The sequence below is a fragment of the Podarcis gaigeae genome (assembly GCF_964106915.1).
Source record: "Podarcis gaigeae genome assembly, chromosome: 5".
NCBI classification, from domain to species: Eukaryota; Metazoa; Chordata; class Lepidosauria; order Squamata; family Lacertidae; genus Podarcis; species Podarcis gaigeae.
This window is the reverse complement of record NC_139681.1, coordinates 63,045,695-63,058,558: the sequence shown is the minus strand read 5'-3', so window position 1 is coordinate 63,058,558 and position 12,864 is coordinate 63,045,695. Positions and strand designations below refer to the sequence as shown.

The window sequence follows — 12,864 nt, the reverse complement described above, 5'->3', positions numbered from 1 at the left end:
TGGAGGCTAAATGGCCGAAATATTGGGAAATTTTAGAACAAGATGGAGATAGACTAAAATTGCAGAGTTTTGAGAAATTAAAGAATAAAGTGCGAAATTGGCTCCATTACTATCAGATAATGGAGGCATATAATTTGGATAAGAAAATTGGCTTCCAGGTGGAAAAATCAAAATCAGAAACAGAATTGTTAGAACCCAAAACAAAGAATTTGTCAAGAATGTATAACTTGCTGTTGAAATGGAACACTCAAGGAGGGAGATGGGAAGGTTCCGCCCACTTTAGGTTCTGGCTCCGCCCACTATCCGCTGCACACTTTACTTCTCCCGCGCGTCAGTGGTCCTCCCCATCCGCGCTTTGCCAGTTTCACGTTACTAAAGGCGCTCTCAACTGATGCAACCCATATGGGAATGCAGCTGAACATTCTTTGGGTAACGCTACTTTCAGAAATAGGTCTTCCAGACCTTCGATATGCATCTGGATCTAGGCAACGAATGAGCCCTTAAAAAAAAAAATTAAACAAAAACCCGAAGCTCATCACACTTGGACTCCATAAGCCAGATTCATGAGCTATGGTACCCTAACTGAGCGCACGTCGCAATTGTACTTCCTCTGCATCAAGCGCAATATTTCGGGGGGGGGCAGCCTTCTGGCTCTGTCTCCTCCCGCTGCCCCCCGCATTCCTGCACCCACCCCCGTGCCTTGCAGACACGAAGAAGCTGACGGGGCTGCCCTTCAGAAGAGGGCGTCTCATTTTTTTTCGAGACGTTTGCGTCGGAAAGTTGACGCCAAGCGCTAGCGGTTCCTGCGCGAGAAACGCCCGTCGACGGAGACGCCCGTCGGGCTTCCGCTAGGGGGAGAGCAGCAGGCCAGGAGAAGAAGAAGAAGACAGAAGGGGAGGACCGAGGGGGAGAAGGGCGATCCTCTCCCCCTACCCCACCCCTGGCCTCCCCTCCCCTCGGCGGCTGCTCGCCTTATTTGTCTAGGAAGTGGGTATTCTCAGCCCGTCCAAGATGGCCTCAAGTGGTTGTCACGGCAACAGTGTGAAAGTCATCAGTGCCATGGAAACCCTCTCTGTGGCATAATAATATAAATATTTTCCTTGAAGAAGGAGCCTGGGGATGAGTGGGCGATGTGCTATTTTCTAGCGCTGCTGCTGCCTGGCTGCGGCGGACGGGAGGAAAGGAGGTGGGGGCTGGAGGAGGAGGAGGAGGGACGGAGGCTCCCCCGGCGATGGGGGAAGGGGACCGATAAAATTAGCTCAGCATGTCTGCACTGGCGGGGAAGGGCCCCGCGGGCAGCGGCGGGCCTTGGTACCAGAGTGGAGCCGCGCGGGGGCTGCCTGGGCATCGCCAGGTCCCAAGGCCACTAGATGGGCCCACAGGCGGGCAGGAGGCGCCCAGGTAAGAGGAGTTTGCCTGCTGCTTTGCTCGACTTGCCCCAGGGCTCCTGATGCCTTGCCTTCCTGTCCCAGAGGAGCAGGCACATGCCAGGCAGCAGCTGAGTCCCTGGGCTCAGCTGCACTCAGAAGCCCACACTCACTTGGCAAGGGCACTGGGCAAAGGGGAAGATGCTTCCCGTTCCCCGGAGTTCCTGAGAGTGAGGGTGGCGCAGGGACAAGGGCGCTCAAGGCTGCTTCATGTGTCACAGCATCCCTGGCGGATGGACGGCACAGGGGCAGGAAGTGAAGGGCTGTGCAACCCATGACTAGATCACACGTGAATAATAAATGTAGGGGCATTGGGTGGTAGTAGTAGTTGTTTTTGGTTTTCTTTGGGGCTTGTTGTGGGGAGCATTTACTCTCAGTATATAAAGGCTCGAAAGCCACAGCCCCAATTGTTGTTTCCCAGAGCGTGTACACAGGGCAGCAATGCACGCAAGGGTACCACATGCAGTGATGTGCATGCCGATCTCACATGGTTGTTCCTGTGTCAAAATGCCACCTGCTTTAATGATTTTTGTAACATCTGAAGGGGCCTAGACATAATCATGAAACCGGAACGTCTTTTATATATAACACTTGGCACGTCTTATGGTTTGGAATGCTTCTCGTGTTGTTTTCTCAGCTTGCATAAGAAAAACGAAAACCACCGCCAGATCACCACTTTTGAAAGCAATATTGCAGGCTTTATATAGGTGAATAGCTCTCTGAGCCTCAATTCCCATCTGTAAAATGGGTATAAGAACAACCCTCTTTATAGAAATCTAAAAGGAGGAATGAAAGAAGGACTGGGAGTTTTTACCCAAGTAGTGTCTGAGGTGAGTTACGGCGTAAAAGACAACCTGTTGCACATTGAGGGCACCACATGCCTTTGTAACATTTTAAGTGGTAAAACGTAATTTAAATGGATACTGGTGTATTTAAATAATGAAATGTAGATGATTCGTTGTAAAACATTGAATACATCTATAAATGCATACAGCCACAAACAACCATACACAGAATTGCAATGGCTCCCCTCCACCCTGTAACAGAAGTGGCATAGATATAGAGTTGAAAAATTTATATTCTGTGTGCCATTGTTTAAGCAGCTTCAAATTCAGGCTTGTCAGTTTGTGGGGAGGGAATGTATGTGACTTCATAATCTCAGTCTTTTTACGACCAATTGTTTTCTGCTGTCAGTTTTGCATCATGCAAAGCACCTTTTGCAACACACAATTTTCAGAAGCCGATATCTATGAGGTGTTTGGCTTTCTCGAACATATTATATACATTTGCATATGGAGATGCAAATGTTTCCTCCATTTGCCTCCTAGACTTGTTTGCTCTGACTACTAAGAGTGAGTACCTGAGGTCTCAGGCAGAGCTCTCTTCCAGACTTGCCTGCACCCAACTCCAAATCCTCCCTCTCTCCCAACCATTTGATTTTGTGGAAGGTAGGTTTGCAGTTGCACCGGCATACATGGCTTTCAGGAGGGTAAAATGCTTCCGGTATGTTGCATTGCAAGGCTGCTTGTTTGCCTGCCTCACCACTCCTATTGCCATAACCATAAGCTGCCTTATGCTGAGATGGCCCGTCTAGCCCTGTATTGTATACTACTCTGACTGGCAGCTAGCAATCCAGGGTTATTCCCCACCCTACTCTCTGATCCTTCTGAAAATAAGAGGTTTGGATCTGGCATCTTCTGCATGCAAACCATGCAGATCACGTATGACAGCGATGGGAAACATGCAGCCCTCCGGATATTATTGCTGGCTGGACTGCTGGGAGTTGGTTTCCAATAGCACCTGCATGGACCACAGATTCTCTATCCCTGGGCTAAAGCCTCTGCCACACTCAAGTGCTTGATGGACTATTTTCCTATCACAACATTCACAACTGCTGGCATGGCCAACACATTCTTGTTGTCTTGAGCATTGGGATTGCAACAGAAGGGTGGGGTTTAAACCTTCTGAAATAAATTAATACATTTTGAAAATGAATGAATCAATCATGGAATGACCATAGCATGGTAAAGTTCATGCTTTGCATGCAGGAAGTCCCGGGTTAAGTTTCTGGCATCCCCAGACAGGGCTGAGAAAGGCTTCTGTCCGAAACCCTGGAGAACCACTATATAAGAATAGACAATAGTGAGCTCAATTGGACCAAGGGCCTAATTCAGGATAAGTTAGCTACATATGTACTTATTGCATTTGTAGTGTGCCCTTTCTTCAAGAAGCTCAGGGTGGCATATACAGTGGAACCTCGGGTTAAGTACTTAATTCGTTCCGGAGGTCCGTACGTAACCTGAAACTGTTCTTAACCTGAAGCACCACTTTAGCTAATGGGGCCTCCTGCTGCTGCCGCGCCTCCGGAGCACAATTTCTGTTCTCATCCTGAAGCAATATTTCTGGGTTAGCGGAGTCTGTAACCTGAAGCGTCTGTAACCTGAGGTACCACTGTATGCCTCACCTCCTTTTATCCTCACAACAACCATTTGTGGGTGTTTTCGTCCACACTTCTGCTTGTGCCACACCTAGAAGGCAGTGGGATAGGAGGAAATGTGGTTTAGCTCTGTGCTAGGTTTGATGGAGAGCTCTTGGTGCAGCTTCCTAATTTCTAGTCTAGTGCTATAGTTGGGACCCTCGAGCCAGATCCTGACCCTTCCAATAACTAAGTCCCAGATCATAGGATCAGGCCATATAAAGAAACACTCCCACACTCTCTCGCTATTTTTTCAGTCACTATTGTATCAGTTGGAATCAACGGGTACTCCAAAAAGTGCAGCAAAAGGGAGACACTGGGCTGACTTGCTTGACAGCCCCCCTCACCGTCCCCCCCCCCCCCGACGATAGACCTTGGCTCAGCATCAATCACTTGAAGGCTCATCATCCAACATGTACACTCTCTCTTGAGCGCTGCTGCAGCCCTCTTTGCCCTTTTCCTAGTACAAAGCATGTTTGCTGCTGGTGATGCGCGTTGCCTCAGCAGATATGAACTCACAGGGCAGAACAAGCTGTGCAGTGGACGGATATGCTGGCTTTTTATTCCAAACATGTTGTTTATGTCATAAAAGGAGACAACTCTGCAAGACAGGATTGAGAAGTGGAAAGGTGAACAAATAGGGCCTCTGAAGGTGTGCTGATATGAGCTTAATATGAAGGTATATCTATCTGGCTGTGGAACTGTGACAAGGTGTGCATATATATCTGAATTGGTCCTCACCGTCAGCGCTGCATGATGGATGAGCATAATCAGACAATGTCCTAGGGAGAACATATTTCCTCCTCCGCTTGTGAAATTCCATCACTGTTGTGGACAAGACTCTCTGGTAATTCTGCCAGAAACCCCCACTACCGGAATAGATGGATGCTGTCTGTTCTAGAACTCTGACTCAGGTCCAAACGAGACTTGACGTTAAAAGGTTTCATAGCATTTAGTGTTCAGGGATTTTTAAAAACACAAACAGGAAAAACCTGCACAGGAGATGCAAAGACTCATTTAACAATTTGGCCCTTAATATTCATTTGAATTATTACTTTTTAGATTTATTTTTTTGGCCAGCATTCATTTGTGAAGAGTAGCTGAAGGGGCATAGAGTGCCCCAACTTGCCTGCTGATCTTCTCACTTCCCCCCGGTTGCAAATAGTGCTTTAAATTATGACATACTATATTGTTTGTTTGGGACACGGGTGGCGCTGTGGGTTAAACCACAGAGCCTAGGACTTGCCGATCAGAAGGTCGGCGGTTCGAATCCCCGCGATGGGGAGAGCTCCAGCTGCTCGGTCCCTGCTCCTGCCAACCTAGCAGTTCGAAAGCACGTCAAAGTGCAATTAGATAAATAGGCACCGCTCTGGCGGGAAGGTAAACGGTGTTTCCGTGCGCTGCTGTGGTTCGCCAGAAGTGGCCTAGTCATGTTGGCCACATGACCTGAAAGCTGGACGCCGGCTCCCTCAGCCAATAAAGCGAGATGAGCGCCGCAACCCCAGAGTCGGTCACGACTGGACCTAATGGCCAGGGGTCCCTTTACCTTTATATTGTTTGTTTACCAGTATAACCAAGTCTATGCAAAAGAATAAAAACTCACTGTTTATTTTCTGAACACTAGGGATCTTAAATGATAACACCCTTTTCTAATTGTGCAATAGGTATGTGGCAACATGAAGAACTACTTTGCTCTATGAGGCAAAAGGTCAATCTAGTCCAACATTCTGCCCCCAGCTGTAGCTAGATAGATTCTTCTGGAAACTCAAAGGCAGGACATGAAGGTGATGCCCTGTTATTATAGCATCTAGTAATCTAAGGAATTCTGCCTCTAAACATTGGGGCTTATTAATCATGACTACTACCTTATTATTTATTTATTGCAAGCAACCCAGATCCCTCTCCTGATCAGTGTAATTTCTGATGTGGGAATATTACATTTCCTAGCACTTAAACCTTAAAATGTTGCAATTTTTAAAAATACAGTGAACACTGGACATTGTATATTTGATTGTCCTATAGAAGGTAGCCAAGCAGCTGCCAAGAGGCACTTATTGGATAGTGATGGATGTTTGGGCAAAACCTTCCCAATATCCACTGAAAAGTGCATTATAGTCACATGGCCACGGGGACTAGCTCTTCTTTCTGATGATGTACCTGGCAGCTGTGCCCCCCCACTATAATAAAATAATAATAATAATTTATTATTTATACCCCAACCATCTGGCTGGAGGGACGCAGGTGGCGCTGTGGGTTAAACCACAGAGCCTAGTACTTGCTGATCAGAAGGTTGGCGGTTCGAATCCCTGTGACGGGGTGAGCTCCCGTTGCTCGGTCCCTGCTCCTGCCAACCTAGCAGTTTGAAAGCACAACAAAGTGCAAGTAGATAAATAGGAACTGCTCCGGCGGGAAGGTAAACGGCGTTTCCGTGCACTGCTTTGGTTCACCAGAAGTGGCTTAGTCATGCTGGCCACATGACCCGGAAGCTGTCTGCGGACAAACGCCGGCTCCCTCGGCCCATAGAGCGAGATGAGCGCTGCAACCCCAGAGTCGGTCACAACTGGACCGAATGATCAGGGGTCCCTTTACCTTTACCTTTACCATCTGTCTGGATCCCCCCAGCCACTCTGGGCGGCTTCCAACAAAACACAAATACAATAACCTATTAAACATTAAAAGCTTCCCTAAACAGGGCTGCCTTTAGATGTCTTCTAAAAGTTTGGTAGTTATTTTTCTCTTTGACATCTTGTGGGAGGTGTTTCACAGGGCGGGCGCCACTACTGAGAAAGCCCTCTGCCTGGTTCCCTGGAACTTGGCTTCTCGCAGCAAGGGAACCACCAGAAGGCCTTCGGCGCTGGACCTCAGTGTCCGGGCAGAACGATGGAGGTGGAGACGCTCCTTCAGGTATACTGGACCAAGGCCGTTTAGGGCTTTAAAGGTCAGCACCAACACTTTGAATTGTGCTCGGAAACGTACTTGGAGCCGGTGTAGGTCTTTCAAGACCAGTGTTATATGATCTCGGCAGCCACTCCCAGTCACCAGTCTAGCTGCCGCATTCTGGATTAATTGTAGTTTCTGGGTCACCTTCAAAAGTAGCCCCACATAGAGCGCATTGCAGTAGTCCAAGCGAGAGATAACCAGAACATGCATCACTCTGGCGAGACAGTCCGCGGGTAGGTAGGGTCTCAGCCTGCGTACCAGATGGAGCTGATAAACAGCTGCCCTCGACACAGAATTGACCTGTGCCTCCATGGACAGCTGTGAGTCCAGAATGACTCTCAGGCCGCGCACCTGGTCCTTCAGGGAGCGTGTCGGAGCGTGTCAGAATGCATACACATATACCAATCAGGGTTCCTCTTGCCTATGTGCATGCACCATTACATGCTCAGAACCCCTTCTGATGTGCTCCAAATGCATGGAAGGTTTAAGTGGCAGGGAGACTAGTCCATATGGCTCTGACCCCTCTCACACATTCTTTCAGTGCAAGAGGTTGTCATTTGAACCTGACATTAATTATTGTCATCAACACAACTCCCATTCAGTTCAGGCTATAACATTTGTTGCATTGTTTTGGTTGCTTTGGATACTTTTTCTTGCTTTACAACTCTAAAAGAGCAATATTAGGAAAGTGTCTGAATTGCAACAAATCCTTCTCCCACAGTTGCATGTTCCCCCTCTCCTGCACTGGAATGTATAGCTCCAGTGGTTTTCCTATGGGGTGGGGAGACAACAGTATTGATGAACCAATTTTTGACTACCCTCCCCATGTGAAAAGGAAATAGTAAAATGTAGTTTTACTAAAATCTAAAATGATAGAAAACCACAAAAGCAGAAATATTTAAAGAGCTGCTTAGTTTGAAAAGGCTCGTCAGCTTAGCACTACGATCCTCAGTATGCGACCACTGATAGGTAGTAGATAAATTACTGAGAGTAATAGTCATGTTTAATAGCTGTAGTATGAAGTAATGTGGGAATTATGTTGTTATTACAGAAAGCACAAAAACTTTAGCATGCAGGGATTGTTCTTTGTTAATCTTAAGGATTTTGAGGGTTCTATCTGTAAATGCTACTGTATAAGAATATTTCTTTTAACTACAGTATAATGATTCTTGAGCAACATTAGGCTGAAAAGCCTAAGCATATTCACTTAAAAAGTAAATGCCATTGAATCTCTCGAGCAGTTTTGAATAAACATGGTTAAGCTTGGAATGTAAATCATGCTTTATTCATGTCATATATATGGTATCTTAGTTTGCTGGTATTTAACTGTAAGGACCCTTCCCACACTGTCAAAAGCCTTTTCTAAAACCAGTTAACTAGCATGATGAATGTTTGGTGATACCAGACACTATTTGATACTTTTCTGTAAAGTATATATTCTACTTGTTCTTGATTTGTCAGGGACTCAGGACAGAGCCATGCTATGTCTACAAACGCACATGCATAACCTTGCATTTCCTGATGTGACACAAGCAGGTGGAGGCAGGGGACTTTGGTAGAGGAGATCAATAGATGCTAGTGATGTTCTTAATCTTTCCAATTTTCAAGGGAGAATCATTGGCCGGAGGAAAAATTAAGCATCCCCTCTAGCCATCAGTTATTCCCTGGGCATGACCACTTATCATAAATTCTGTAATACTGTAGTGGATTTCTTGTATCAATAAAGAGCTGGAATAGATTATCTTTGAAGTCCCTCTCAACTGTATGATTCTGCGACTGTAAAATGTTCCCCAGCTCTGCATTGCTATTGCATTATATAACTTGCAATTCCAGCAACACAGGGGTTAAATATTATCACATTTGTTCTTCTACTAACATAACTTTCCCAGTTCGAGTTGTGCTTCAAATAATTGTGTTTCCTCACTTGCAGATTCTTCACGTTTATTCAAATATTGAACCAACATGCATTTACCAAGTTTGCTTTAAATTAACTTTGAGAAATGTATTACAATTTCTTTCTCCAAACTTGTGTTCCGTGTGTTGTACCGTCTTGTGACATGGAATGCTAGAATAAATTAGATTTTAAGGAGTTTTGCTGTTGCTTCAGAAGAAACAAGGAATACTGTATTCCGCTTTGTCTTAAATTTCCAGTTAATGGACTTAGCATTGCAGTTTATCTAAAGTGCTAGAAAAGCAGAGGGTCTTTTCTTTAACTATATCTTATACTTTGCTCAGATCGTTCAGTTATGGACAAAAATGGAATGTGTTGCTAAAACAACAATGGATGCTAACATTTTAAATACTGCTGTTAGACAACCGTCAGTTATTGTTGTAATCTTATTTTGCAGAACACAAAATGTATTTCCATAAACCTGTTGATTTCAGTGAACTTCAGCCTGTTTAGTTTGTGCCGGATGGTGCACATTTAGGGATCAGTGGCAGAACAGAATGGGAGCTGCTGTGGTCACAGAGGTTACTCTCCTGCTGCCTTGGAAAGTTTATAGTTATAATCAGGATTTTCAGGCTGTGCATCTGCCAGAACAGTAGTGGCTATTGCTGCATCTTTGATGCAGGAGATGGTATCAGCTTCAATAACGTGGGCCCTTTGTGCTAATGCCCAGAATACATTGTGGAATTATATGCTCTACAAGCTGTACAGCCTCTGAAGGGGGTCCCAGCCCTATAACATAGTTGACCTTATCAGTGATATTATGATACATTTTCTTGAAAACAAACAGGGCCATCTCTAAAGAACTTTTGGTCTCATTTTTATTCACTTAATGGAGTGCTCCCGTTTACTTTCCCCCATCTAAACCCATCATCTCCACATGCTGCCTGTCTCTGTTTTCAAGGTCCTCTGCTTTCTCCAATAAAGCTCTGACCTATGTCAGTAGCTTCAGTTCCAAATAAAATGTGCATGTTTTGAGTCATCTTGCAGATCAGATTTTCCCAACTTTTCAAATTGGATTTGAGAAGACAATCAAATATGCCTTCCCCCGCTTCCGCCACTGTGGTCTTTGGTGATTTCAAGTTCTATGCAGTTGTTTCAAACCCTGAAGTAAGCTCTGTTCCTCTCTAAGAGGGTGGGATCCAATTTGCCTTTGTAGATCTCTTTGTTCCCTGCAGTTTTCACATGGTAGTGGGATAGTGTTACTATTTCTCACAAATCCAGAAGAGACAGATCTCACATCCAAAATCCCAGGGACATGTGAGTTACATGTTTCATGCCACCCCAATTTCTGAGCAGTGCGAGATTCCAAGGGTCTCAGAGTTGGATCAAGGCACAGCAGAGACTGTAGTGTCTTTGTGATATATGGTTTGTTTATACATATATACAACCTGAGCCTATGATGGAGGGGTTCACAGCATAAACACCCCAAAAGGGTCTTGTTTCTCCCATAGGCACAGCCTTGGATTCAAACAGAAATCAAACATTGCTCTCAAACGTTGCTCTGACTCTCTCTGTGCCTTGCTGCTTTACTTCTAGGTCACATCACCGCAACTCTCTGTTCTCAACTTTGGCTTTTTTCTGTTGAAGGAAGGGGCCCTACCCATTTGCTGACTTGCACCAAACCCCTTTAGCCTCCTTAATGGCTCTCACCCAGGCTACCACCTCCCCAGGAGGCTAGTTTGGCTGTGACAAAAATTAGAAGGCTTGGTTCAATTCTGACAATTGCTGAATCCAGGGATTAGAGAGGTCTGGCACCCAGCTTAACACCCCAAACTCATAACAATATTAAAGGCAAATGGAGCTGTGTTGGCTGTATTTGGGAAATACCTTTATGAGGCCAACCAAAATAATAATAATAATAATAATAATAATAATAATAATAATAATAATAATAATAATAATAATAATTTATACCCTGCCCTCCCCAGCCGCAGCCGGGCTCAGAGTGGCTAACATCATATAAATAACACAGTATACATAAAAACAGGCATCAATTAATTAAAATACACCTTAAAATTAATTCAGACAAATTAAAATCTGGACAAATGGCAGTCATCAGGTTAAGATTGAGAGCAGTTAATACTTGCCAGGACCAACTGTTTTCACTGATCATATAAGGACCTGTGAACAGGCTGGGAGGCCTCCTTCAAGCTTGTTCTTATACAAAGGAAAATAGGTTAGACAGCACCCTGGCCAAAACAGTGTGCAAGCAAGGATTACTGGATAGTTAAGACACAACTGGCCAACAACTGGCAGTTGCACAAGGTAGTGTATGTGTGTGTATTCCACAATCACTTCTGCTTTAAGTGGTTTTGCAGGAATTCACAATGTTTCAAGCTATGCTATACTATGTAAGGTGAAAAATTAATGGAGACACTGAGAAAGTTTCAGGGAGTAAGTTCCTAACCCCAGATTGAGTATGGTTTCTAAAGAGGGAGATTTTGCAACAGAGGGGGTGGAAATGTTCATTGCCTTTTACTTTAAATAGAATCAGTCCTGGAAGGAAGACAACGTCAGCTAGCTGTGTGTCTTTTGCTATTTCTGTTCCATATACGATTTGCAATGTAAATAAGACTAGTCTGCTAAGTGGCCACCATTGAAAGACTAAACAATATTTTCTCTAAACTGCATGGAGCAGAGAAAACTCATTCAAGTGCTGAAATCAGAGAAGACCAAATTTGTTCTGCAGTACTTCATGGTGCTCACACTTTGAACTGGATTTTGCTGTTTTTCGGTGAACAACCCCTCCGTTGGCTCAGGAAAATTTAATTTTCAAGAAAAGTACACACAGATTATGGAATCAGGTTAGCTTTAACTTCAGTGACCCTCTGCTTTGCTTTGAGGACATCATTGAACTCAATTGATGCAATAATAAAAGACAGATTGGTCCTTAGAAAGCATCCTTTTCTGGTATTCTGAAGTCTGGTAATCCTATAAGAGGCAAAAGCAGAGTCATTGTGATTGTCCTGATATAATATTATTTCACATAGAGACTTTTCCTTTTTATAAAATGTTAGGCACAAGCCACTGGGACCCCAGTTTATTTGGAAGCAGGTTCCATAGATTTCAGGGTCTACAACTGCAATGACTTACTTCTAAACAGATGTGCTTGGGAACACAACCTTGTAGCTGCTCAGTCTTCCCTGAGCTTCAGCTACCATGATGCCAGTGCTTTTTTTTCTGGCAGTACTCAACGGTATGTAGTACCGGCGCCTCCCCACTGCCACCAAAATCTTGCAATGCCCCCCGTGGTCCCTTCCAACTCTACGATTCTGCTATTCCATCTATGGTTTGAAAAAGCAGCACTGTTGTGGCCATTCTGTTAGGGGTGTGTGGCTTTTCTTATATCATTTAATCATTTATGTGGGTGGATGGAGGGTGGGCATCACAGAGAGAAAGGAGTTGGCAAGTGTGTGCTGTGGCAATCCAACCTTTCTTCTCTCTCTCCCACTCTGCGTTGTTGTACCCCTAACCTGTCACCCAGTGCATGAGATCCTCTTTGTCCCTCCTTGAATTGGGCATGGGTCCTTTTACTTTCCAAGATGTTATTATTATTATTATCCCACCTTTTCTCCAGACAGGGACTTAAGGTGGCTTACAACAAATGAAAACAACGCAGATAAAATAAAGACACTGAAAACATAGAAAAGATAATAATTAAAAAGTAATTAAACTCAAATAGTGTTAAAACTATTGCTTACTCCTTTCTTCTTACCTTTCATTACCTTGCTGTTCCATTATTATTTCCTTTAACATTCTTATCTCTTTGTTCTTTGTTCTTTATCTTTTTCTTCTTTTGTTTTTCATTTGTTCCGATCATTTGCACCATTTGTGGTCCTCTACTCAAGGTAAACGGTGTTTCCGTGTGCTGCTCTGGTTCACCAGAAGCAGCTTAGTCATGCTGCCCACATGACCCGGAAGCTGTCTGCGTACAAACGCCGGCTCCCTCGGCCAATAAAGCGACATGAGCACCACAACCTCAGAGTCAGTCATGACTGGACCTAATGGTCAGGGCTCCCTTTACCTTTTTTACTCAGGGTTAAGGAAGGGTTAACATGCAGATGAAGGTG

At 44.6% G+C, this 12,864-nt stretch overlaps 1 long non-coding RNA gene across 2 annotated transcripts; it reads left to right on the top strand.

Annotated features, from left to right (window-relative positions):
• The first annotated feature begins 257 nt into the window (after positions 1–257).
• LOC310846017 lies at positions 258–12,484 on the top strand. 2 transcript variants are annotated; one of them, XR_014565083.1, is made up of 4 exons: positions 258–1,401; positions 5,568–5,687; positions 11,433–11,598; positions 12,372–12,484. It is a non-coding gene; the product is annotated as an uncharacterized lncRNA (long non-coding RNA). The 2 variants fall into 2 exon arrangements; XR_014565084.1 differs by lacking the exon at positions 11,433–11,598 and having other exon boundaries at positions 959–1,401.
• The last annotated feature ends 380 nt before the right edge of the window (positions 12,485–12,864 follow it).